Below are 26878 nucleotides of genomic sequence, written 5' to 3' on the forward strand. Positions count from 1 at the left end.
CTGGGAAAACAAGATATCGGTAAGTGGAGGAATGAAACACCATCTCTCATAGCAAAAAAAAGTCAACTCAAATTGATCAAAGAGCTAGGAATTAAACCAGAAGAAAATGTGGGGTCACACTGCAACATGTATGTACAGGCACTGACTTCCTCACTAAGACTCGTAAAGCTTGAGAAATAAAGCAAGGAATCAATAAGTGGGATGGCATCAAATTAAAGAGTGTCTACACAGCAACAGAAGAAATTAAGATTATGAAGAGAAAGCCTACAGGATGCGAGAAAATCTTTTCCTGCTACTTTTCTGACAGAGAATTACTATTTAGAATATTAAAAGGACCTGAAACACTTAACAACAAAAAATAATAACCCAATCATAAATGATGAAATGAACTAAACAGAAATTCTCAAAAGAAATACAAATGGAAAACAATTACATAAAAAAAAAATTCAACTTCCTTAGCAATGTGGGAAATATAGTTCAAATTTATACTGATATTTCATCTCTTTCCAGTTAGAATGACAATCTTCAGGAGTATAAACAATAATAAATGCTGGTAAAAATACAGGGGAAAGGAACTCATATACTGTTAATGGAATTGTAAATTTATATAATCACAATGGATATCACTTCAAAGTTTCCTCTAAAGATTATAGAACTTCCCTACAACCCAGCCAAATCACTCCTCAGTATTTTTCTTAAAGAACTAAGGTCAGTTTTCTATCACAATACATGAGTACCCATGTTTATAGTAGTGCAATTCTCACAATAGCCAAACTATGGAATTAGCCTTGTCTCCACAAAAGATGAATGGATAAATGTGTGGTATAAACACACAATGGAATGAAGGAATGAAACATCATTTGCAGAAAAATGGATGGAACTGGATCATATCATTTTAATGAATAAGACATACTCTCAGAAAGTCCAAGGTTGTATATATTTTCTCTCATATCTAGAAGCTTGAGAGGAAAGAGGGTAAAAGGGGACCTCATAAAAGCATTCAGAAAATTAGCAGGGTGGAGGAAGGAGTGCAGAGGGTAGGAGAAGAGGAAGGGTGGAGAAATGGGAATTGAATTCATCAAATTATGTTATATGAATGTATGAATATGTCATAATGAATTCCACTATTATGAGAATTATCATGCACCTATCAAAGAACCTATTTTATTCAAAGGGAGATTTTACTGGTCATTTGATATACACTCTAATATATTAAAGTAACCTATTAAGTATAGTTATTATTATCATTATTATTACTAGCATTTCTTTTAAAATAAGTTGTATAAATCTCACCCATTTATCATATTTAATAAGATAATGATTACATAGTCGAGCTTTAAACTCTATCTAATCTTAAATTAATTTTATTCCCATAAATTATCACACAGAACTTTTATTGACTTTTATAATTTATATTTATTATATAGTAATTTATCTCCCTGTCACTGTACATTCTTCGTGGTCATTTTTTGATGTATTCTTTATAGGCAATGAAGTACATGAATTTTCAGTTTTTATTTGGCATATTTTTCACATGCACTCATTGTGTAACCCAGATGCCTAGATACAGAGCATGGAGATACAGAGGATTTCCTTCATCTGTCAGCATCCTTCATGTCCTATTCAGTTAAATTCACCTTGACTCCCCCGCTCCTAAAATAATTAATGCCTTGTTTAAAACACTCAATTTTAAATGACACATCAGATGACTTGATGTGAACATTATAGCAACCATTCAGATATTAGCAACCATTCACAAATTTTGCAATAAGCTCAAAAGCGGAAAGTTGAAGAAAACCTCTCTGTGAATGATCTATTCCATTAATTTTGTTTTCATATTTTGACTATATCTAGGAAGCTCACTGAATAAACATTCAAAAATAAAACTAGAGTATTTTATTTTCTGCATATTGGTACCAAACAAAAGGTTATGAAAATTATATTTCATAGGTTCCCTATGATAGTCCTGGGACTTCTTCAAGAGATAAATATTTGTGTTATCTCATTAAAGTTTTTATTTTGGAAGCTGAGTTTAAAGAGGCTAGAGTATTTATTGTGGTAAATACTCTAAAATATGTGATGCTTAAAAACTGCATGATGCTTTAAAATTCATGGAAAACATTGAATATATTTTAACTTCTCTGGATACTTTTAGAAAAGAAAAATATATTATACTAAAATTTTATTTAAGCCAAAATTATAAGATGTTTATTTTCCATATCATGAATTATTTAACATAGAAACATTAATTCATTCCATTTGGAGTAAATGTGATTGAAATCACATGTAATACAATATCTGGTATTTACATTTTTAAGTTAGTGTCTCTAATGGACTATATTTTTTTGTAGCTTCCAGGTTGATCTTTGTGAAGAATATAAATGAACAAACAAAATAACTAAGACATCCTCCTTGTGTGCCAGCTTTTTGTTTCAGACTAATACTCGGATTCTTAAGAATGGCATTTAGAACACTTCAGAACTGGACCCTGGCCTTCTGTTACAAGTTTATCTCTTGACATATATTTTTTAAAAATATTGTACTTCACTCCTATCAAATCACTGCTATTCCTCACACCCCATGCTGTTTGCTGTCTCCTGTCAGATACTTATTCGCTCCCTGAAAATACCACCAAGACAACCTGATAAGAAGGCGAAGCTGTGTTTATTCCGACCACGGTAAGGGAGATAAATAACTTGACAGATTTTTAGCAGGGTCTCAGAGGGGAAGAGAAAAGTCAGAATATCAATGAGTTTTTGGTATCTGGTTTAAGGCAAGTCTTTCAATGTTAAGGCTCGATTAGGATTACATGAATATTACGATGTAAAAGTTTTAAATTGTTGGACCCAACAAGGCAAGAATTTTGAAGCAAAGGATTGGAGAGCCATGGGGAGTAAGTAGTTAATTTGATTATACATACTGAAAAATTGAATACGCTGACATTCATTTAAATGTCTTTTTTCCCAATGATTCTCAAAATACAGAGTAAATTTATTTTAAACTTATATCTTTCTATACAACTTTCCAGTTACATAAAATTCACCTCTGTAGTGGGCAAGGAAGAGAACTTGTTAATATTTTCTTTCTAATTGCACTTGAATCTTTGTTTTGTAATTACTGGTTTACAAGTCTCTATCTAGTAATCAGTGAAAAACTTTAAAATAAGGGGACAGATCTTACTCATTAGTGGTATTAAAATTAAAAGTGTCGTATGTTTCTTAATGTTTCGGTAAATGGTGAAGAATTTTGAAAATGGTTCTTTTCACTATTGCGTTATGAATCCATGTTCTATGCAATCTTCTAATTTTTTATGTGAACTGCAGTATTTATAAAATATGCCATATATTAAGTAATAATTTTCCTAATTATCAAAATGTTTGCTTGTGATTTTTTTTACCTTTTTTAACCTAAAAATGCTGAAATGTTCTTACCTTCACACCTCTCTCTATGCATGAGCCTAATTTTTTAATTTTAAAAAAATGCTAACTTGTTTTCCAAGGTGATAATACTAATTTTCATTCCTCACAGCTATTCAGTGACTGATGAAAGTTTTAACTCATTTGAATTTTATCAATTTAAATTGTGTGAAATGACATATTATTGCTTTTCTATAGTAAATTTTGCTGATTGATTTTTTTTTCTTTATAATTTCATAACAAGACTTTGTAGTCCTAGAGAAAACCTTCCCCTTCTAGGTCCTCACTTTTTTAAATACTTGCTCAAGTGTGTTTTTATCATAATTCTGTTGTGTTTTAACTTTATTCTACTGTACAGATTTTGAATTCTCTTTGATTAATGCCATAAAACATTCTTTAACAATTTTTAATTGGAATGACATTTAAGGATTAGTTCAGAAAGAACTGATATATTCCCATTTATATATATTATGTGCATATTTTATTATATATTTTATATTAAGATAATACTTTAAATATTTATTCATAAGACTGCATTTTAGATACACACATTTCTGTGTTTATTTGATTGCTAGTTAATAATAGCATTCATATACAGAAAACACTTCGCATGATTTTTGTAAGATAACCATGCTTCTAGTTTCAGGATTTTCTTTTAAATGCCATACAATTGTGGAATTTTTTTTTTTGTGGAATGGGTACTTTCTACTACAATAACTGTATCATCAAAAATTAATAAATAATTTTGCCTTTTATATAGGCATAACTATCTCTTCTTATTAGATTGGCAAGAGACTTGTATGACACATTTAATAAGCATGGTTTTATGAAAACATGAATTTCACCCAAATTTGATAGAAACATTTCCTCAAATCCATTTTCATATACATATAAAATGGAATATATATAAAATTGAGGAAATATCTACTAATTTACTATAGATTATTAATTTACTATATATTAATATATAAAAAATATATTAATACACTATACATTTATACATTATGTATAGTGTATATATTAATACACTATACATTTTTAAACTATTTTTGTCACACTAAAATGCTTCCTATGTTTCAAATTTGATATTTCAAAAACTATGAATTAGTTAAAAAACAATATAACAAAATAGCCAACTGTGCAAATTACGGAACCTCATTATTTGGTTCAAATCCTGCCTCTACTTGATGCCTGTTAGTACATTATTTGCATGGCAGTTACTGCATCTGAAAAAAGGAGATAATAATAATACCTAACTTACAGGTTAGTGGACTCATTATTGATTTTTAAAATGATTTTGATTTTACAAGTGTACTTGGAATTATGTGTTAAACAAGTGTCAGTCAAATACAAAACGGTATACTTTTACTCTATTTGACTAGGTCATATGTTCTTTCTTATCTGTAATATGAAAAAAAATATGTTTTTGATTTTGAAACATGGAAAATTTATTGTGCTTTTTTCAAAAACATAACTTTATATCCTTACTCCTGTATTAAATTTTTGCTTGATTAGCACTTCTAAATTACTCTTTCTATATTCCATGCTGATTTGGATTTTTCAAAACTGTTGAAACAATTTTCTGTAAATATTTTTCCTTGTATGCCAATCTTTTCTCCTGTGTGAAGATCTTCTTGAGAAAATACGTATGTCAATAATTGGTTCAAAGATTCCAATCATAAACTCTCTCGATGTGTTTTTCATAATATTATAACTGGATAGAATTTTAGATTAAGTATTGATTTGTGCTTTAATGCTGTCGTGTAATTATCTTGTATCATCATTTTTTATGATGAGGACACTATTTTCAGTTAAAAGGTCATACTTGTTTGTCTTCAGTATCTTTCTTTCATTTTATTTTAACTTTCACATGTCTCTGAGAAGATCAATGCTATTGTTTCATCTTGCATGGAACTGTCCTTTATTGTGAGATCTCATGTCCTTTCTCAGTCCTTGAACTTTCTAATACTATTTGTTTCTCATTTTCTATTTTTGGAATTCTTGATGGATACATCCTGGGAATTTGTATCTCCATCTCTTTAATTTTGTCTGTTTTCTCTCTGAACTGTCTTTTAAGTACTTTCTTCAATCCTATATTTAATTTCAAGTTTCAATTATATTTATTTATTTATTTATTTATTTTGGTGCTTGGCATTTGGTATCTAGTGCCTAGCTCAGCACACCCTCTACCAATAAACTATCCTCCAGCCATCCTTTCGATTGTTTCTACAACTCTAAACATTTTTTGTCCAAGTATTTAATGGAAGTGTTGGTGTATGTGCTTTAACTTTTATTAACTATAGGTATTCATTTGTTATTTCTTTAGAGTATTTTAGCTATTTCTGTTGTTTTTTCTTATTTTTTTTCTTTACTTTGTTGCATTTTAAACATGACTCTCAAGCATATTAAACTTAGGCATTACACAACTACTATAATGTCCATCTCCCCTTGTGTATGAATGTGTGTTTCTATGGGTCCCTCACTGTATGCTGGTCATCTTCCTGGTGATTTGTTTCCTCAAATACACTGCTTTTTAGAAGTTGTGTTCTTCTTGGTTTGGGACACATATTTTATGGTAATATGGTCTATCATGGATTCTGGGACTATTCTTTCAAAGCAGGTTAGTATTTGTCACTGCTGAAAAAATGAAAATGTTCCTAGTTCTAAACCCACTACCTAACTTGAGGTTAATTTCTCAATTTGTGTCCCTGTGTACCACATTAGCATTAATTATGACCTTATACTCAAGCATGGTGCTGTACTCATTTCTAAATTCTCATGTGGAATTCATTCTATTCAGGACCCCAAATGGACCACAGTCTTCATTTAAACTTCTATTCAGTCAAATTTTTACTTATGGCTCTGTGCTTCACCCCTTTCAGTGGTTTATATCTAATTGATTGCTGTTTGTTCACAGGTATTACAAGTCATACTTTTGCTCATACTATTGGGGGCACAAGTTCTCAAAAGTGTGGTCTTGAGACTCCTGAAATTCTCCTTTCCTTTCAAAGGGTCAGCAAGATTGAAACTACATACGTTCCTTCTCTCTTGAGTGTTGAAGCAGCTTTCTTCATGAAATCTGATATCAAATAGATTGAATACAAAAACAGATATGGGAATCACACGATCAGTTAGTAATCTAGAAAAGAAAAAAATTGTAAGTTCTGTACAGCAATTGAACTCTTTTCACAATAGCATTTTGAAAAATAATATATGTTAACACTACAAATCTATTACCTCTATTTAAATGATTTTATGAATAAATTTTACATTCTGTTTTCATTCCTAATAGAATAAATATCAGTCTATCATTCTAATTCAGTGAAAAACACACACAGTTCTTCAGAATCTTTATGAACTCATAAAGATATAAGTGGTTCCCAAGACCAAAGAGTAAAAGAACCACTTTTGTAAGGCAAAAAAATGAACATTCTAGTCATTTCATGGGTTATATCTCATTCTAATTTTAATGTAAACCCCTGGACTTTTGTTCTCACAATACTGAGTTTAAGTTCTTCTTTATGTCTTTTATTGGACATTTATCTTTACTGATTTTAGCACTGAAATTTATTAATCGTTTTTCATACAACATTTTTGAACATGAGAAATTGGAGAGGGAAATTCATTTATCAGTTCAGTCTATGAAATTAACTTGGTGGTCACAGTAATTTATTTTAATTTCCTCCATCCAATCCACTTCCATCTTCATTTTCCCCAATGTTGACAGTTTTCTGCATCAATGGCATCTGACAAGTGTAAACAAATCTTAAAGAGAATGGAGTACATTTATAAAAGTGTTTTCATTGATAAAGTTTTTCATGCTATCAACATTTTTTAATAAAAAAGTTTTATAACTTTACTCCATCATTGTCTTAATTATATTTGAAGTCTACTTTAAACAAATAGACCAAAATTGGTTCAGAGATGAAAGAGATAAAATACACAGGCACTATAAAGATGTTGCCCCAATTTCTTTTGAGAAGCAATAGGAATTCTTACTACATTAATAATAATAGATAAGTATGAAATGACTAGTGTATTTGTTTTCTTACATGTCTCTCTAGCTGTGTGGAGTGTAAGGACCATTCCTTTGTTTGGCACTGATGAGCCTGCAACTTTTCCCACTATTTGGAATATCAAAAGTGGGATATGAAAAATGAATCTGAGATAGACTGGCTTTGGAAAGTCCTGTTTCTTTCCAAAACACACAAGATAATGGTGGTGGTTGTTTCTTTTTGTGAATTAAGGAAAATGGACTAGGGTGACCAACCACCCCAGTTTTCCAGGGTCTGAGACACTGTTATCAATGAAAGTTTTAAGTCCTGGGAAACTCCATTACCCAGAATGATTGGTCACTTCAATCAGATCATAATCAGCAGGGATTAATAAAGAAGAGGGGGCACACTGTTCCTCAACCTATGGTATACAAGACAGTTGTTAGTATTCTGGTCTTGAAAATAATTTGAACCGTATTTGGCAGGCAGGATCTGAGATGCCCCTCAAGGTTTATGTCCCCCGGAGTGCCTACCCAATGGAATTTCCTTTGTTAAAGTTTGGAAATTGTTTGTGAGTACAATTGGACATCAGCCCCATGATTACATTATCATCTATGACAAAAGGAATTTTTTTTTTTTCATATGTGATTAAGGTCTCTATGCTGCAGACTCTGAGTCTGACCTAATAGAAAAAGTCCTAAAAAAAGAAATAAAGTAACAGCAGATGCTCCCCTATTACCCTTCAGGAAAGAAAACAAGCTTGTGAATTTCCTTGGAAAGATATGTGGGAAAGAGATGCAGGTGACCTTTAGGAGCTGGAAGTGTTCCCTGGTCAATAGCCAATGACAAAATCTGGACATCACTCAAACAGCAAGGAATTAAATTCTGTGATCTTGTAAGAAGATTCTTAGATTTAGATGAAAATTATAGCCCCAGCTAACACCTTCATTTCGGCCTGATCAGATCTGACCAGAAAACCCAAATAACCTGTACCCAGACTCCTGACCCATGGAAACTCTGAGACACTACATTTTTGTTTTGTTTTTTCTTATGCTGCTAGATATGTGGTAGTATCACATGCTGCAATAGAAGAATTATGTACAAAGTTATTAACATATGTTAGTTTTGAAATATACTTGCTGCTGATTCTTCCTTGGCCTTTGATTCCATTGGGAGTACTAATAAATGTTCGTTTATATCTTTTTAAGAATTTTTTGTTGTTATTAATTGCATGTTCTGACAGAAATCATGTCAATTTGAAATGTATGGTAAATTAGAGAAAATAAAATAAACATTTGACATCTTAAGTAGAAAGAGAGAAGAAAACTTGAAATCACCCATTTGCAATTCCAAACTTTTAAGAATTATCAACATTTGTGGGAGGCAGAAAAATGAAAGTTGTCTTTCAAGGATGTTTTGTCTAAAAGGAAACGATGCTGATCCAAAAACAAGGCTCAGTATAACAAAGAAATTTCGGTGGGGGGTGAGAGAAGAATGAAGGAACTTTAGATTAGACAGAGGGAAATGAGAGGGGGGGGGGATATGAAAAATGGTAGAATGAGACAGATATCATTACCCTATGTACATGTATGATTACACAAATGGTATGAATCTACATCATGTACAACCATAGAAACAAAACGATGTACCCCGTTTGTGTACAATGAATCAAAATGCAGTCTGTAAACGAATAAAAAAAAAAAAAAAGAAATTTCAAACACAACAGATAAGATATTTAAAAATTTGGAGGAATGACATTAATTTTATGCATACTTTGAAAGAGATATTTAACATCTTTGGGGAAGAAACCACAGGTGATAGGGTTCATGAAGTAGCTGTCAGTGTTCTCAGGGAAAGGTATTTGAGGCTATAAAATCAGCTTTTACAAAAGCAGTGGCTTTCTCAAGAGTTTTTTGATAATTTTGACCAGAACATTGAATCTTTAGCCTGTCATTCAATTCTATCTTCTGACACATATTTTTCCTACAGAATGTGGTTTAAGATTTATTAAGTTCCTTTTTTCATTCATCCTGTTATATAAAAGTAACACTAGGAACATTACCAAAATCACAATTAGTCCACATAATACATTAGGGTGGAAGAAAATGACACATATAATCCATAAAATAGATAATTGACTTCTAAATAAATTATAAATTACCATATTACTTTTACCAGATTTTATAATAAAATTGTTGTCATAGTATCTTATATTGCCTTGGAAGTGTTTTTGTACAATTATTAAACTGTTCAGAGTAAATATAAATCAAAATAGTAGAATAGGGCAGAATAGGAACTCACCTTAAAATTGGGTGTATCTTTTTAAACTTCTGTTTATTCAGTTGCTTTGTGTTCCATCATAAGAAGGTTAAACCCTGCATCATGTAGAAAGAGAAAAAAGCCTCATTTATTTGACTAGTCCAACTGAAACTATAATCTATATTATCTCATGGGTAAAATGTGAAGGAGCAGGCTCAGATCAGTCAGCATTCAGAACTAGAAAAAAATAAGCTTCTCTAAGAAAGAATAAGCTCAACTTTTGTAAAGAAATATAATTAGTTTAAAATAATGCTCCATGAAAAGTTATAATTGGATAACAGTATAAGGACTACCCTAGAATCACCTGTGTTTTCAAGAAATTTAGAACTCTTCTTGTAAGAAAAAGTAATGTGAAAAATTATAGGTCAGTTTGGATGAAAATCAAGGTTTTAGATGTTGAGTTTTTTAGAGAATATTAATTTAGGGTAAGACACACTCAGATTCTATGAATTACTTTGTGACCTTATTAAGATACAATTTTTCATCCGTGAAAATGTGTAATACTTTCTGGATTTTTAGGTAAGAATCAAATTTTTAAAAATACTATATTTTTGTGCTTTGTGAATGTTCATTTTAATTATTAATATTAGTTACAGAAATAATTTCATTCCAACTAAATTATAATAAGAATCATAGAAATGGAGGTAAACATTAGTCATTGACTCCTTAAGAGAGATATTTAAATATTGAATCAATATCCATGTTGATGAATGAAGATACACTACAAGACAAAGTTGTAAAAAATTTTAAATTTATAGGTAATTGATGAAGAATATTCCATGTAAAATATATAAGAATCTTTAAGGGTCCTTTGAGTACACAAAGGCTAATACAATTTCAAAAGCTTGTGTTTGGTATCCTAAGAAGAAATTTAGATATTGAATGTTAGACCAAGGATGAAAAAATTTTAAATCAAATGTTTTCCCTTCCATATTTTAAGAATATAAATTAATTTATTCCTTTTTTTTATTACAGAGAGTGCTGCTTTTGAGAACTCTAACTACCTTGGTGGTATCTAGAGATGTGCATGATGTTTACTATTCCCCGTAATGTGGTTAGGAATTCATTCTTAGGTAACAAAGAGGGAAGGATCTCATTTTAGAAAACAAAAGGAGAACCAAAGGACAGTGAAATAACGGTACTGTAGATTGGATCAACAATATCTATAACAATAAAACAGAATCTTGGTTTAAATTCAAAAGCTGTAGAAACAATGAGAATTACATGAGTAGAGAGTTGACATCTGTTCTACTAAAAACGATTAAGTAAGCAATTGAAATGCTGGCCCTCTGCTGCAAACTCTGAAAATACCCATTACCTACCAAAAAGGCAAAGCATAGGGACTCCTTGATGAAGAACTTCACACACCTGTGGAGAGAAGGAACTGAATAAGATGGAAGGTAGGAGTAATAGATGCACATTTCAGAGGCTGATTAGAATCACATGGTTTGGAAAAATATTTGCTTGTCACAGTTTGTAGTAAAGGATCCAAGCTGTACCCTTTCATATCGTGATACCTCTCAGTGTATCATCCCTAAAAAAAAGAGGGGCAGTAACACACCATGTTCCTAAATGTCTCCTTTCTTTTCCCCTAAACCTAGCCAAGTTAAGGGAACAATGAAAGCAAGCCTAGGCCAGAAAGTCCAGATACATATTATCTTGAAGCACAGAGGCTTTCTCTTATGTGTGCTGGAAACCAGGGCAAATTGATGTTATTTGTGGAAAACCAGGAGAGTTGTTCCTTGGCATGCTGGTCATATAAACAAGCTAATTCTGATTTTTGTCATTGCTTCAGCCATCTAACATTTAAAAACTCCCTCCTAATAGGGGTGAGCATGAAACTATGGCACTGTGGAAAAGATCAGTGTCACTCATCCAGCCAGCTGCCACCTGGCAAAATACCATGAGGGAGAAGCAGCATTGCTTGTTGACACACTCTCAGGGACTGAGGTGCTATCTGTCAGCTTGTTGCCACTGATTGGTTCTAGATGCAGTCTCAGATCGCTTATGAGTTTTCTTCAATAAATTATATGTCTCCAGTGAGGTCTTTGACCACTTTTTTTGGCTTTCCTGCAACCAACTCCACTACCCTGGCACAACTTGGGCTCCAGAAGGAGTTAAAGCTGGAGCGTGAAGTACGGCTAACTCAAGCAGCAACTTCTGAGCAATTACTTTCTTGGGTAAGGAGTACTGCTAAAATTAGAAAACTGTAGACTACTGCTTTGTTAAACTAAAAGGTAAATGATTACTGCAAGCCAGCACAAGGATGGTGGTTACTCGAAAGGAGTGGGACAAACTGATTGAAGTGCCAGTGCCTGCAGCAGACTGTTCAGAACTCAAAAGGTAAAGGATCTGCCCCTTCCCAAGGAAAATATATATATATTTTCCTTTATATATATATATATTTTCCTTTATATATATATATATATATATATATATATATATATAAATTCATGAGAGACTACGCTGCTGCTACATTAGTAAAACTGAGACAATGTGTTTAGATAAAAAGCCAACAAAAAGCAAAGTAGCAGGATGACTCTTGTGACTTTGGGACACTGTTAGGAAAGGCAGGCTCTTAACAAAATGAGGAAAATCACCTTAGTCAACACATACCCTATTCTGTGGCAACTTTTATGTTCAGCTGTTAATGAGAAACCTGCCTTCTCTTTATTTTCTTGGCTGATAGCTGGTAGTGAAAATATTTGTCCCAATATGATGGAGTTACTCATGGTTCTCCTGAGAGGGAAATTTATGAAAACAGTAAAAGTCCTCCTAAAAAGTTAGGAATAAAGTAGACTAACCTGACAAAAATAAGACACCATTCTTCAAACAATTCTGAGGCAATATTATGAAGTTTTCGTATCCATTCTTTAGAGGGCCTTCCTGTTTCTTGAGTAACATATGCTGTACTTGAGATAAAATGCAGCAATTTGCTTTCACGTGGGATGAGCAGCAGTGGACTTTCAAAGTTCTTCCCCAAGGATATTTACACATTCCTACCTTATGTCATGCAATGATGTGATGGTGATGGAGGTATGAAATGGTATACAAAAGCTAAAACAGTATCAATGCCTCATTGTATTAATGATGTGATGTTAACTTCCAATTCTTTTTCTAAACTAGAGGAAGCAGCTCAAATGATGGCAGCACATTTCTAAGAGAAAGAATGGGCTGTTCATTTCCTTCAGATTATAAGGACCTGGGCTGCCTGCCAAATACCTGGGGGTTATCTCGTCGGACATTGTTGCTTTAAAATTCAAGTTTTCCTACCCCAATCATATATTTGGGAGTGTTAAGATGCTAACATCTCTCCATTCCATAGTTAACACAAATGTTAAAACCATTGTATGATTTAGTAAAGGCAAAGTTTGATGAGACTGGAAACTTGAGCATCTTGAGGTCTTTTCTCAAAAAAAAAAAAAAGAAAGTTGTAAGAGAGTTGCCAGCTTTGGGCACTTTTGTCCAAAAACAACCCTATAAATTGGATGATTTAGCAGTCCAGATTGCTTTAAGTGAGTTCTGTGACAACAGAGGTACCACAAATGAGTTCCCTTAGGACCTTGGTCAAAGCTATAAAATGGTAGAAATATATAAAACATTTCAAAACAACTGCCACATTTGAAACTGTGTATCATGTGGCAACACATAGTCAAGCTCCTTCACCCAGCAATCAAAAAGCAGATAGCTAGTGACTAAATAATGTGTTTTCTAAAGATGTGACTATTTATCTTTAGAAAAAGACAGGTCACATCACACACACACACACACACACACACACACACACACACATAACTGCTATAGATATGCTTAGCAAAGGGCCTCACAGCAGGCAAACATACAAGACTTTAACTTGCTTGGCACTGTGTGTGGTGGACACAGACCATGACAAGGAAACATCCCCTACAAATGGTATGGTACAAAAATGGGTTAAATATTCAAAAATATGTTGACATTTCCTCTGACATTGTCACCCATCTACAATAGTAAATGTCCCACTAAAACAACAAGTAAGTGTAAATGATGGATCCTTGACAGTATAAGTCAAAGAATTACAAATGAATGGCCATCAGGGTCATCAATAAACAGCTACATACAAACCCAGCCCTACTGCCTACCTGATTTCAACACAAAAATCTAAGTTCAGGTGATGATGCTTAAAAAGGACACCTACATGCCACAAATGGGAACATAATTTAATTTGCTGTTGTCACTGACAGTGGACCTGCCTCAGGAAACTCGTATAGTCTACTGGCCGTAGAAAAGACAAATAGGGTCTTGATTGTGTGGGTTTTTGAATTTATAGGCAAAGAACCACATCAGGACATAAAAATTTTAAAAATTCCTAACCCAAGAGTTATTAATCAAGACTCACCTGCATTAACACCTGATACATTTTATCCTTATAGCTTACCAACTTAGAAAATAAAACAAATTGCTGCATATATATTAACTGCCTCTGTCCTCTTCCTCTGCTCTTCTGTGATATCTATGACCAGACACCTTAGTACAATAAAAATGGAGTAAACTAAAACAATACCCACCACTCATAGACACAGCTAGAAAAATGTCATGTGACATTAAATGCAAATTTACCTTCTCTGAAGAACGCCAGTATTATGCCTTCCTCTTGGCACAAAAAAAAAAAAAAATGGCTATGGATAAGCATTTGCTGGAATTCACTATGTTTAGTGACTAAGAGAGGGGCTGAGTACAACACTGGTAAGATTTATTATTTTTAAAGTTCCCCTCTAAAAACAACAACAAAAGTAGTAGCACCAATCCACCCTCTTTAAATATGGGTCAGATCCCTGGCAATTAATGTAACTATTCTACTTAAAGGTGCTGACTACTTATGACAAAGTCAAGCAATACACGTGGAAGAAGCTTCCTCCTCTGGGAAAGGCTGTGTACATGTGACATCTATGGGTAGCCACACCTGTCCTACAACGAGGTTGACTGCTACACATAAAAAGGACTACATATACCAGCCTGAACACATTCCACTTTATCTAAAACCCCTACTAATTGAGACATATTAAAACTAGACAAAGAATAACTTGAACTGCCCAGTAACTTTACTTACTTACTGTATTTTCTCCTCAAACAAAAGTTATTGTCACTGAGTTTTAGCTAAGCATGATGCTGTTGTCTTAAAAAATACTGAGTTAAAACTTGGCTTAACAACAACAACAACAAACCCTACCCAAATATGAAAAGTAGTAATTCAAAGTAAAGCAGTGCTAAATATGTTAACAACACCACAGGGAAGTTCCTATGCTGTCCTTAAAATAAGTTTAAAAATTATCATAATATGTCTTTAGCTGTATAAAAGTTACAAAACCATGTTACTGCTATGGATAAACTTGGAATTGATTCTGTTTCTACTTGGTCATACTATTTTCCTACTATCTAAAGACATGTTGTATTCAGTCTGTTTGAACTTAATATAGAACTAATTACATTCTGCTACTCTTTGCATTACTGTTATGAAATTTGGTTACAGTTTACATCCTGATATACCACCTAAGGGGCATTATAAAAGATAAGCATTCAGGCACATACCATTCCTAAAAAAATGGGGACAGAAAAGCACCACGCCCTTGAATGCCTTCTTTCTGTTCCCCAAATCCTAGCCAAGTTAAGGAAACAATGAGAAGCAGCTTGGGCTAAGAAGTCCAGATATGTATTATCTTAAAGTACAGTGAATTTCTCTTAGACACCTTGAGAATTAAGGAAAATTGGTGTTATCTATAAAGAAAAGTAACTTTCCTACATATGAATCAGAACAGTAACTCCTATGGATAAGGGTCATATAAACAAGTTAATGCTGATGATGTCACTAGTTCTGCAGCCTAACATATAAAACCCCTCTCTAATGAGGGCTGAGCACAAAACTAAGAACACTGTAAAAAAGATAAATGTCACTCATCCAATCAGTCACAACTGAACAAAACATCATGAGAAAAAAAAATACTACTTGGCAAACACCGTAAGGGATGGAGCTGCTGCTCAGCCTGTCAGCATTAAACTCTACTTGGAGCAGCATCTGATAAGCTTTTCCCAATCAATCAGTGTCTCCCAGACTGTCTCTGGACACTATCTGTATTTTCCATAACCTATTCCATTGCCCTGGTACAAGTGGGCTGTAGCCAAGACACTATGGGTTAGTTGAAGCTGAAGTCATAAATTTAGAATGATCCTTTGATGGAACTACTATGATATTTAACAACTTACAGATGCTAAAACTGAGGTACAGGTACATTTGTTAGTTTGTGGTAAATTACAAATTTCATATATGACTGCAGTGTGATTCAAATCTAGGCATTCTGATTAGAGAACAAGTTTCTTTATCAAGTAATCTATGGAAAGAATGAGAAAAATTACAAATTCTGAATGACAGAAGTAGAAGAATAAACATCTCTCCAAGAGAAATGCCAAAAGTAAGGAAAGAGAAAATCTAGAGAAGAGATTAATTGGATAAATAAGAATGGCAATTTTCTCAGAACTAAGAGAAAAATGTAAGATTTCCAATTAATAGATTCTATAGAGTCATATGTATATAGAAAAAGTATAATAAAATTTACGCATGTCAAAACAATGAAAAATTGCAAACCTCCCTGAAAGAGAAAACAGATCATAAGAAAAGAAATAACTAGATTTCTTAAAAGCAAATATACTTGCAATGCAAATGGCATTTTAAGTTTTGAACCCAGTTATCCTAATGCCTGTTTATTTATCCAAAAGAACTAAAAGCAGTATACTATAGAGATACAGGTGCATTAATATTTATAGCAATGAAATTCACAATGATAGTCAAGTTGTGGAAGCAGCCCAGGTGCCTGTCAATAAATGGATGAATAAAGAAAATGTGGCATATATACACAATGGAGTTTGAGTAGTAACAAAGAAGAATAAAATTATTTCATTGCTGTTCAATGGACGGAACTGGTGAACATCATGCTAAATTGAAATAAGCCATATTCAGAAGTAAAGGGTCAAACGTTTTATCTCATATGCAAAAGTTAAAGTAAGGAAAAAAGTGGAGGGGAGGTGTCATATCCCATGAAAACAAAGCAGACATCAGTGGAGTAGAAAGGGAAAGATGGGGAGGAAGGAAGGACAGGTAAAGGGAGGAACTGCAGAATGAAATTCACAAAATAATACTTTGTATGTATATGAACATGTCACAGTGAATTCCACCTTTATGTGTTTTAACAGAAGACCAATTAAAATTTAAAAAATTAAATAAAGAATAGAAGGAAGGCCAGCAGGAGAAAAGGAACAGGAGGAAGGAAGAGGGGAGGGAGCAGGGATACTAGGGACTGAAATGGAGCAAATTATAGTCTGTGCATGTATGATTATGTCAAAATGTACTCCATATTATGTATAACTATCATGCGTTAATAAAAACATTTTAAATGTTTGGATAGGAAAACTTCCATTTGGTATTTTATATAAATATGAATTCTTATCATCTGAGAATGATTAATTATGACCAGACTTCGTGGATCACTGACATGTAGGAAATTGTGTATGATGTGAGTTACATATGCCCATTTTATTAACTTCATATCTTTATTGAAGATTAATATATCACTTTATGTATTGTGCTCTCTATTTGTATCAATATTTGTATATATATGTATGCATTTACTTTCACAAACAAAAATAATAATTATGATGCTACTTTATATAGTCTAATTCTAAAATAAATTCCTTTTTGTTTTCTAGGTCATAAGCATTTACTTTAAAATTTAGAAAAAACTTATTTATTTATTTTTAAAAAAGACTGGCTTGAAAGGTTTAATTGGAATTTTATTGAAACAGCAAATTAATTTAGTAGTTTAGATGCAAAATTAGCATCTGGCTCATAATTGATGATATTTTACTTGAAGAGTCAAATTACTTTTTTTATATGTATTATATATAAGTATAAAGAGGAGTTCTTGAAATTAATACTTAAAATTCATCAGGTTAAGAGAAAAAGATTTATGAATCTGTGCAGAAAGATATATAAAAGAAGACAAAATATGCATATGCAATAAAATGCAAAAAGTATAGTCTATAAAATTATATTTAAAAATAATTTTTTGATATTTATATTTAATATTCAGTCTGTTTTTTCTTTTATTCAACATAATATTTTATGAGACAACACTTTGGATTAATTTTAGCTCTCATATGTTTTCATTTATACTTAGTCCATAACTATGGAAGAAGTCATAAAAGAAGGCAAAACAAATAACATTTGCATAATAAAGGAAGGCTGATCACCATTACTTGTTCCATGAGAGTCATTCTGAATCTTAGCTTAAAATTGAGTTGTTAATAGTAAAATTAACATTTCAGAGGGGTTTATATGTCTATCTCAAAAAGATCATCTTCTTATAATCATTATTGGACTAAATAGTACAATCTTTGAAGCATGGATGATATACTCCATAAATTATGAAATAAATTATAAGAATTCCTATTGCATAAGCATGTCCATCTTTTTGATTTCCTGCATTGATCTACTATTCATTACCATTTAACAGTATAATTATTGCTTCCTTTCAATTCTCAATAGTCATGGAACTCTTAACCATTGACAATATCTCTATGTTTCTTCATTAAATAGTATTTTATTTAAACTGAAATCAGCTATGCTATTCAATTCTTGCAATTTTTAAAATCATAAACTCATTCCTAATATAATTATGCCAGTTTTTTCAGTTTTATCTTCTTTAGTGTTTTGGGCATTTCAGTCAAATTAGTGTGCATGTTTGCACCTAGGTAATATGCCTTCACTATTATTGAACATTTTTACTTAAATAAAGGGCTTTTGATTCTTTATATATAATTTTTTTGAAATTTTGGGTTCTTTTTGCTTTATTGATGTGCTACATTCAATATCCTGTTCAGCATTTGTAAAAATATTGATCAGAATTTTGAGCCAGTATTTGAAAGATAGATGGACATACTATCAATCATTATTATAGATTTTCTTTATCTCAACTTGTTTCAGTTTGGAACACATATCTGCTCTCAACTCAACCTTGTTTTTCCAAGTCCCAATCCTTTCAGTTTCAATCTTTACAGAGAGTAACTATCCAATCTTCTGCTGAAGGGGCAATTACCTGTTCGTATTGACAGGGGAGAAGCTTCCAAGTACAACTTAACAATATTGTTTACTGTCACACATTATACCATTTCCTTTAAAAAATGTCAGAAATCTAGAGTCTTTGATTTTCTGAACACCCCCAAACAAAACTACAGCTTTCACCACTTTTATTGTATAGAATTCAGTTATTTTCTGTTCTGTTAACTTGGATACTACCATTGGTTAATTGCTTTTCCTTCTTCAAAAGTTTGGTGGTGCTTTTTCTGTTCTTTTTGTTATGTCCATCACACATTCTTCTTCCATTTACTTCATTTGACTAGGGAGCAGAGGTTTACACGGTGAGTACATTAGTGGGTTCTTTCTGTTTATGTGTGGTGAAAAGGTAATAAGAGATTAATTTTCTTAAACTATCTTTAGTGTACAATACAATTAATTATACATGCAAGGTTGTAGAACAGAGGTCTGAAATTCATTCATCTTGCATAAGTAAAGCTTTATACTCATGGAGCAGGAATTCTCCTTTGCTCAGGCCTCTAGTCCCAGGCAATTGAGATTCTGCACTCTTATTCCTGAATGTTTGACTATGTTACATAGGTCATGTAAGTGGAATCATGTGATATTTTTGTCCTTCCACTACTAGCTTATTTTTGATAATGTCTTCCAGGTCATCCATGTCATCACGTATAGCAGGATTTGCTTTTTGAATGCTGGATAGTATTCCATTGTAATATGTGCCACTTTGTTTACTGAACTGCCCTTGGACATTTGGGTTTTTTCCACATCTTGGATATTGTGAATAATGCTGCCATGAACATGGGAATGCAAACATCGCTTCAAGATCATGAATGTACTCTGAGAAGTAGGACTCTTAAATCAATTTATAGTTATATTTTTATAATTTTAAAGAACTTCCATACTGTTTTCCATAGCAAATACACTATTTTGCACTCCCATAAAAAATGTACCAGGTTCCAGTTTCTCCATAGCAGTACCAATACTTCTCACTTTTTTTTTTTTAGAAAAGTCATGCTAACCAGTGTCATTATATTTCATTATAGTTTTTATTTAAATTTCCCTAATGATTAGTTATAGTGAGCATTTTTTCAAATACTTGATGGCCATTTATATATCTTTTTTGTAGAAATATTTATTGAAATGCTTTGTCTACTTTTAAATAGGGTAATTTCTTTCCTTGCTATTGAATTACAAGTATTGTTTATGTGTTTTGAATGTTAACATTTTATCAGATGTGTGTTTTTCAAATATGTTCTCTCTTTCCGTAAGTTATCTATTCACTGTATTGATTATGCCCTTGGTTGTTCAGAAGCTATTTAGTTTGATGTAATGCCCTTTTGTCTATTATTGCTTTCCTTAGATGTGCTTTCTGTTTCTTATCACAAACATCATTGTTTAGATCAGTCATGAAAATTTTCATCTTTTTTATAGCAGTGTTACATTCTCATATGTTTTTTTTTTAAATCTTTAATATATTTGGGTTGATATTTGTATATGGTATAAAGGTTCAAATTCTTTCTTTGACATATGACTAATCAATATTTCCTATACCCTTTGTTGATGAGAACCTAATTTTCCCACTTATGTAGCACCAAGAAGAAAAAAAAGATAAGTAATATCAATCAAGGAAGTGAAAGACTCATACACTACAAGTATGTAAGAATGGAGACAGAAATTAAGACTACAAGGAGAAAGATACCTTGTTTCCATGTATTAGGACACAATATTGGTAAAATGACTGTACTACTGAAAATTGCAATTTCTATCAAATGATCAATGACACGTTTTATAGAAATAGAAAATAAAATAAAATTCATATGGAAGTGTAAGAGACTGTAAATAGCCAAAGAAATTTGGAGCAAGAAAAACAAAGCTGGAGAACTTACATTTCCAGACTTCAAAATTCATCACAAAACTGCAGTAGCCAAACAGTAAAATACTTGTATAAAAATAGACACAAACAATGGAATAGAATAGAGCCCAGAAACTAATAGAGAGCCCAGGCATATGAAGTGACAGTCTACAAGGATATAATAATATTTTATTCTCTTCTTATCCTAATCTCTGTTGCCTTATTTATGGAACCCTGTGATTTGGTACCTTCAATTCCAGGTATATATTTATACCATTTCTTTTGACATTTTTTGTTTTTCTTTCTTCATAACGTCTGAAAAATCATACTGCACATGTTTTTCACATCCATTCATTATGATACTGTCAATTTGATAAGCATAAAACTCACATACAGCCCTTATTTCCCTGGTTTAATTATTAAATGACTTCACTTGCATATATTATAAATGCAACTCTTCTCTGTTCATTAAACATGACTGTACTTGATCCAACTCTTGTGTTTTCATGAACCTTGTTGCCTACTAGCTTCCTTCTTCTTCCAAATTGATTTTATGTATTAGATTATTTCTTCTTTATTGAACACATATTGCTGCTTCAATGTCTTGTCTTGTTCTGGAATGGGCTTTCTATTCATAACCTGGCTTGTTTCCATTCATATTTCATAATTCACTCAGAATACCATCTCTATTATGTTTTCTTCAATGCCCATAAGTAAAGCTGACCATGATTCTGCCACTTTTCTTCATTTCCAGTAAACATGCTTATAGCACTTATGGCCAAGAGAATTTATGGGTTTGTTTCACTTTCAACTAAATTGTGAGCATCCATATTTCTAAGACTTGTAGTATTTATGTTGTAAAGTACATTAGTATTTGCTATGTGGAAGAAAATAAATGAATTATGATGCCTCATTGAGTAATATCAGATGAAATGAAATCACTAAATTAGTGTCATTTATTTGGTCTGTTGGAATGAATAATACCTACTTATATTTAATTTTTCAAAATAAATTGCTCAAATGGGTAAGTGTGTGTGTGTGTGTGTGTGTGTGTGTGTGTGTGTGTACACATACATATATCCTTCTGGGTGTTTTGTGTGTCACATAGTTCAATCTTTAGAAAATTTATTTTTCAAAACGTTCTAATTCATGTTGAATATTTTGTTTGGTAATACTGGATTTGTCTTATTTGTTGAATAAAGTGGGAAGTCCTCCATGGTTAGCAGAATCAGACTTGACTGAGACATGGGTTACAGAGGTCTGACTCCCAGAAACTGGCAGTCACGAGAGACTGTTTCAGACAGCCTGGGGTAGGTGACCCTGTACAAAGTTGGCTTATCATCTGAAGAAATGCTAATTCTCTAAGCAAATGACTTCCCTAAATCCTCCCCATCCTGTTCCTCACAAAATAAGTCCCTGCCGGTCTGGGCCCCTTTACCTGTGCAACTATAAATAAAGGTGAAGGTGGGCTTCTCCATCTTGTTGGAGGCCACATCTTGGCATGGTCAGATATGTCACACCTGCTTCCATTTGAAAAGATTATTGGCTCTTGTGTTTATTTGATTAGATAAATTTCTTGGTAATTAATCAATAACTGGCACTGTCCACCAACAGAAACTCCCTCGTCCACATGGGACATGGTAGGAGAATTCCCCCACAGAATACATCACATAATCTCAAGCCTTAAGTGCCTTCTCTGTCAAATTTGAAGATTTTTTCAAGTGAGATTTCTCTTTTCACTTTCTTAAAACTTTGCTTACCTAAATAACATGTGATGAGTCACTCTTTCATTCAATTTTATGCATGTGGTATTTAAGTAAACAATTTATCTATGAAGTGCAATTTGCATTTTTTAAAATTTAAGTTCCTATTAGTTATACATTACAACCGAATGCATTTTGACACATCATACATAAATGGAGTATAATTTCTCATTCTTTGGGTGTATATGATGTAGAATCACACCAGTCATGCAGTCATATATATATGTAGGGTATTTATGTCCAATTCATTCTACTCCCCTTCTTACTCCCATAACCCTGTCCCTCCCTTCACTCCTATCTGTCTAATCCTAAATACCTCTATTCTTCCCAAGCCCACCCTCCCATTCTGAATTAGTATCCATATATCAGAGAAAACATTTGGCCTTTGGTTTGGGGGGACTGGCTTATTTTGCTTAGCATGATATTCTTCAGCTCGATTCATTTAGGCAAATACCCTAATTTCATTCACCTTTAAGGCTAGTAGTCCATTGTGTATATGTACAACATATTCTTTATCCATTCATCTGTTGAATGGCACCTAGGTTGGTGCCAGGGCTATTGTGAATTGAGCTGCCATAAGCACCCATGTGGTTGTGTCACTGTAGTACATTGATTTAAGTCCTTTGGGTATAAACTAAGAAGTGACATAACTGGGGCAAATGCTGGTTCCATTCCAAGTTTTCTGAGAAATCTCCATAGTGCTTTCCATAACAGTTACACAAATGTGAAGTCCCACCAGCAATATATGAGTATAACTTTTCCCCTATATCCTCACATACAATGAGGATATACTGTATATATTGCTTGTATTTTATTTTATTTTTTCGAGGTGGGTAAAGGGGAGTGAACTCAGGGGCACTCAACCACTGAGCCACATCCCTAGCCCTACTTTGTATTTTATTTAGAGACAGGGTCTCACTGAATTACTTAATGCCTCATCATTGCTGAGGGTGGCTTTGAACTGGAGATCCTCTGTCTCAGCCTCCTGAGCCCTTTGGGATTACAGGTATGCACCACCATCCCCAGCTGTTGCTTATATTCTTGTTAATTGCCATTGTGACTGGGTTGAGATGAAATCATACAGAGTTTTGATTTGCATTTCTCTAAATGCTAGAACATTTTGTCATGTATTTGTTGACCGACTGAATTTCTTCTTCTGGGAAGTAACTGTTCAGTTCCTTAGCGCAGTTATTGACTGGGTTATTTGTTTTTGTTGTTGTTAAATTTTTTGAATTCTTTATATATATCCTGGAGATTTATGCTCCATCGGAGCTGCATGTGGTAAAGATTTCCTCTAAATCTGTAGGCTCTCTCTTCACATTATTGATTATTTTCTTTACTGAGCTTTGTAGTTTGAATCCATCCCATTTATTGATTTTTGATATTACTTCTTGCACTTCAGCAGTTTTGTTAAGAAAGTCAGTTCCTAAATTGATGTGGTGAATATTTGGGCCTACTTTTTCTTCTACAAGGTGCAGGTATCTGTTCTAGTACCTAAATCTTTGATCCACTTTGAATTGAGTTTCATGCAGGATGAGGGATAGATTTAATTTCATTTTTCTACATATAGACTTCTAGTTTTCTCAGCACCTTTTGTTGAAGAGGCTATCTTTTCTCTAAGGTATGCTTTTGGCACCTTTGTCAAGTATGAGAAAACTTTTTGGGTTTGTCTCTGTGACTTCCATCTGTACCATTGGTCTACCTGTCTTTTTTGGTACAAATACCATGCTTTTTTGTTGCTATCGCTCTGTAGAATAATTTAAAGTCTGGTATTGTGATGCCTCCTGCTTCACTTTTCTTGCTAAGGATTGCTTTAACTCTTCTGGGTCTCCTGTTTTCTCAAATGGATTTCATGATTGTTTATTCTAATTCTATGAAGAATGTCATTGGAATGTTAATAGGAATTACATTCAATCTGTATAATGCTTTTGGTAGTATGGTCATTTTGACAATATTATTTCTGCCTATCAAAGTGCATGGGAGATCTTTCCATCTTCTAAAATCTTTTTCAGTTTCTTTCTTTAGTGTTGGTCAGTTTTCATTGTGGAGGTCTTTTACCTCTTTTGTTAGATTGATTGTCACATTTTTTTTTTTTTTTTTTTTTTTTGCTATTGTGAATGGCTCTAGTTTTCCTAATTTCTCTTTCAGTGGATTTATCATTGATGTATAGGAATGTATTTGATTTACTGGTGTTGATTTACAAGCTGCTACTTTGCTGAACTCATTTATTAGTTTTAGAAATTTTCTGGGTGGAATTTTTTTTTTTTTTTTGGATCTTCTAAATATACAATCATGTTTTAGCAAATAGTGATAGTTTGAGTTCTTCTTTTCCTATTTATATACCTTTAATTTGTTTGTCTGTTTAATTCCTCTGGCTAGAGTTTCAGGGATTTTGTGGAAGAGAGGTGGTGAAAGTAGGCATCCCTATCTTGTTCTAGTTTTGAGATGGAACACTTTCAATTTTTTTCCATTTAGAATGACGTTGGCTTTGGGCTTAACATAGATAGCTTTACAATGTTGCAGAATGTTCCTACTATCCCTAGTTTTTCTAGTGTTTTGAAAGTGAAAATATGCTGTATTTTGTCAAATTCTTTTTTCTGCATCAATTGAGATGATCATATGACTCTTGTCTTTAAGTCTATTTTGAGGTGATGAATTACATTTATTGATTTCCATATATTGAACCAAACTTGCATCCCTGGTGTAAACCCCACTTGATCATTGGTGTAATATCTTTTTAATATGTTTTTGTATGTGATTTGCTGGAATTTTATTGAGAATCTATTTTACATCTATATTCATTAGGGTTATTTGTCAAAAGTTTTCTTTCCATAATGTGTCTTTGTCTGGTTTTGGTATTAGGGTGGTACTACCTTCATAGAATGAGTTTGGAAGCACTCCCTACTTTTCTATTTCATGGAGAAAATTGAGGAGTAGGAGGAAACCAATTCAGATATCAGCTGAATTCTCAAGTCAGACCCTCAAAGCTAAGAAATCCTAGAATAATATATATCAAGTGCTGAAATAAAATGGATGCCAACCAAGAATTTTATGTCTAACAAAATTAAGCTTCAGATTTGAAGATGAAATGAAATCCTACTATGATAAACAAGAGTTAAAAGAAACACAGCTAGAAAGATTGTACTACAGAACATTCTCAACAAAATATTCCATGAGAATGAAATTTAAAAAAAAAGTGAAAACCAGCAAAGGGAAGAAGTACCCTAAAGGATAGTCAACCAAAGGAGAAACCAAGTCAAATTAAAATCCAAAAATAAACCAAAATGACCTGGAATACAAATCATATCTCAATAATAACCTTGAATATTAATGGTCTAAATTCATCAGTCAAAAGACATAGACTGGCATATTGGATTAGAAAACAAGATTCAACAATATTCTATCTCCAAGAGACTAACCTCATAGACAAAGCATGGGAAATAGACATCACTCATGTGGATTGAGTAAACCAACATGGGTTTCCATCCTCATATAAGTTAAAATGGACTTCAAACCAAAGTTAATCAGAAGGTTCAAAGAAGGACATTTCATACTAATTAAGGGAATTATAGATCAGCAAGACATAGCAATTGTAAATATTTACGCCCCAAACAATGGATCATCTACATACATCAAACAAACCTTTCTCAATTTCAAGAATCATATAGACCACAACACAATAATATTGGATGACTTTAACACACTTCACACTTCTCTCACTTCAGGATATATCTTCCAAACAAAAACTAAACAAAGAAACTACAGAACTTAATAATATGATCAATTATTTAGACTTAATGAATATATATAGAATGTTATCCATCAACAAGCAAACACAATTTCTTCTCAGCAGCACACAGATTCTTCTCTAAAATAGACCATATCTTATTCCATAAAGTGATTCTTAGCAAATACAAAAAAAAAAAAAAAAAAAAGGGGGAGAGAGAGAGAGAGAGAGATAATACCCTGCATTCTATCAGGTCATAATGGAATGAAATTAGAAATCAATGATAAAATAGAAAAATAGAAGCCACTCTAACACCTGGAAACTAAATAATATGCTATTCAATTTGTTATTTTTAAATGAAAATTTGATGATTATTTAGCAGTCCTACTTCAGATTCTGTCAATAATTTCCAGTGTCAGTACATAGTCATGACCAATTCCTACTAATGCTGAGCTAGGACAAACATGGAGATGGAATGAGAAGATTGGAAACTGGCATATGTTGCAAATGCCACAGCTGGGGAAGATTCAAGTTTAGGAAGTAGATATAATCATGTTTTAAATGTAATTTAATTATATGTTATAATATATGTATTATAATATATGTTATAAATGTAATTTAATTATATATTATAAATTAATATATTTTAATTTCATGTTAACAAAACCCTGTCTCATGATAAATA

General features: G+C 32.6%; 1 long non-coding RNA gene across 1 annotated transcript; it reads left to right on the forward strand.

Annotated features, from left to right (window-relative positions):
* The first annotated feature begins 2687 nt into the window (after positions 1-2687).
* LOC306644745 lies at positions 2688-26428 on the forward strand. Its single transcript, XR_013759458.1, has 2 exons — positions 2688-2893; positions 25329-26428. It is a non-coding gene; the product is annotated as an uncharacterized lncRNA (long non-coding RNA).
* Positions 26429-26878: the final 450 nt, after the last annotated feature.

The sequence above is a fragment of the Sciurus vulgaris genome (genome assembly GCF_902686455.1).
Source record: "Sciurus vulgaris genome assembly, chromosome: 15".
NCBI classification, from domain to species: Eukaryota; Metazoa; Chordata; class Mammalia; order Rodentia; family Sciuridae; genus Sciurus; species Sciurus vulgaris.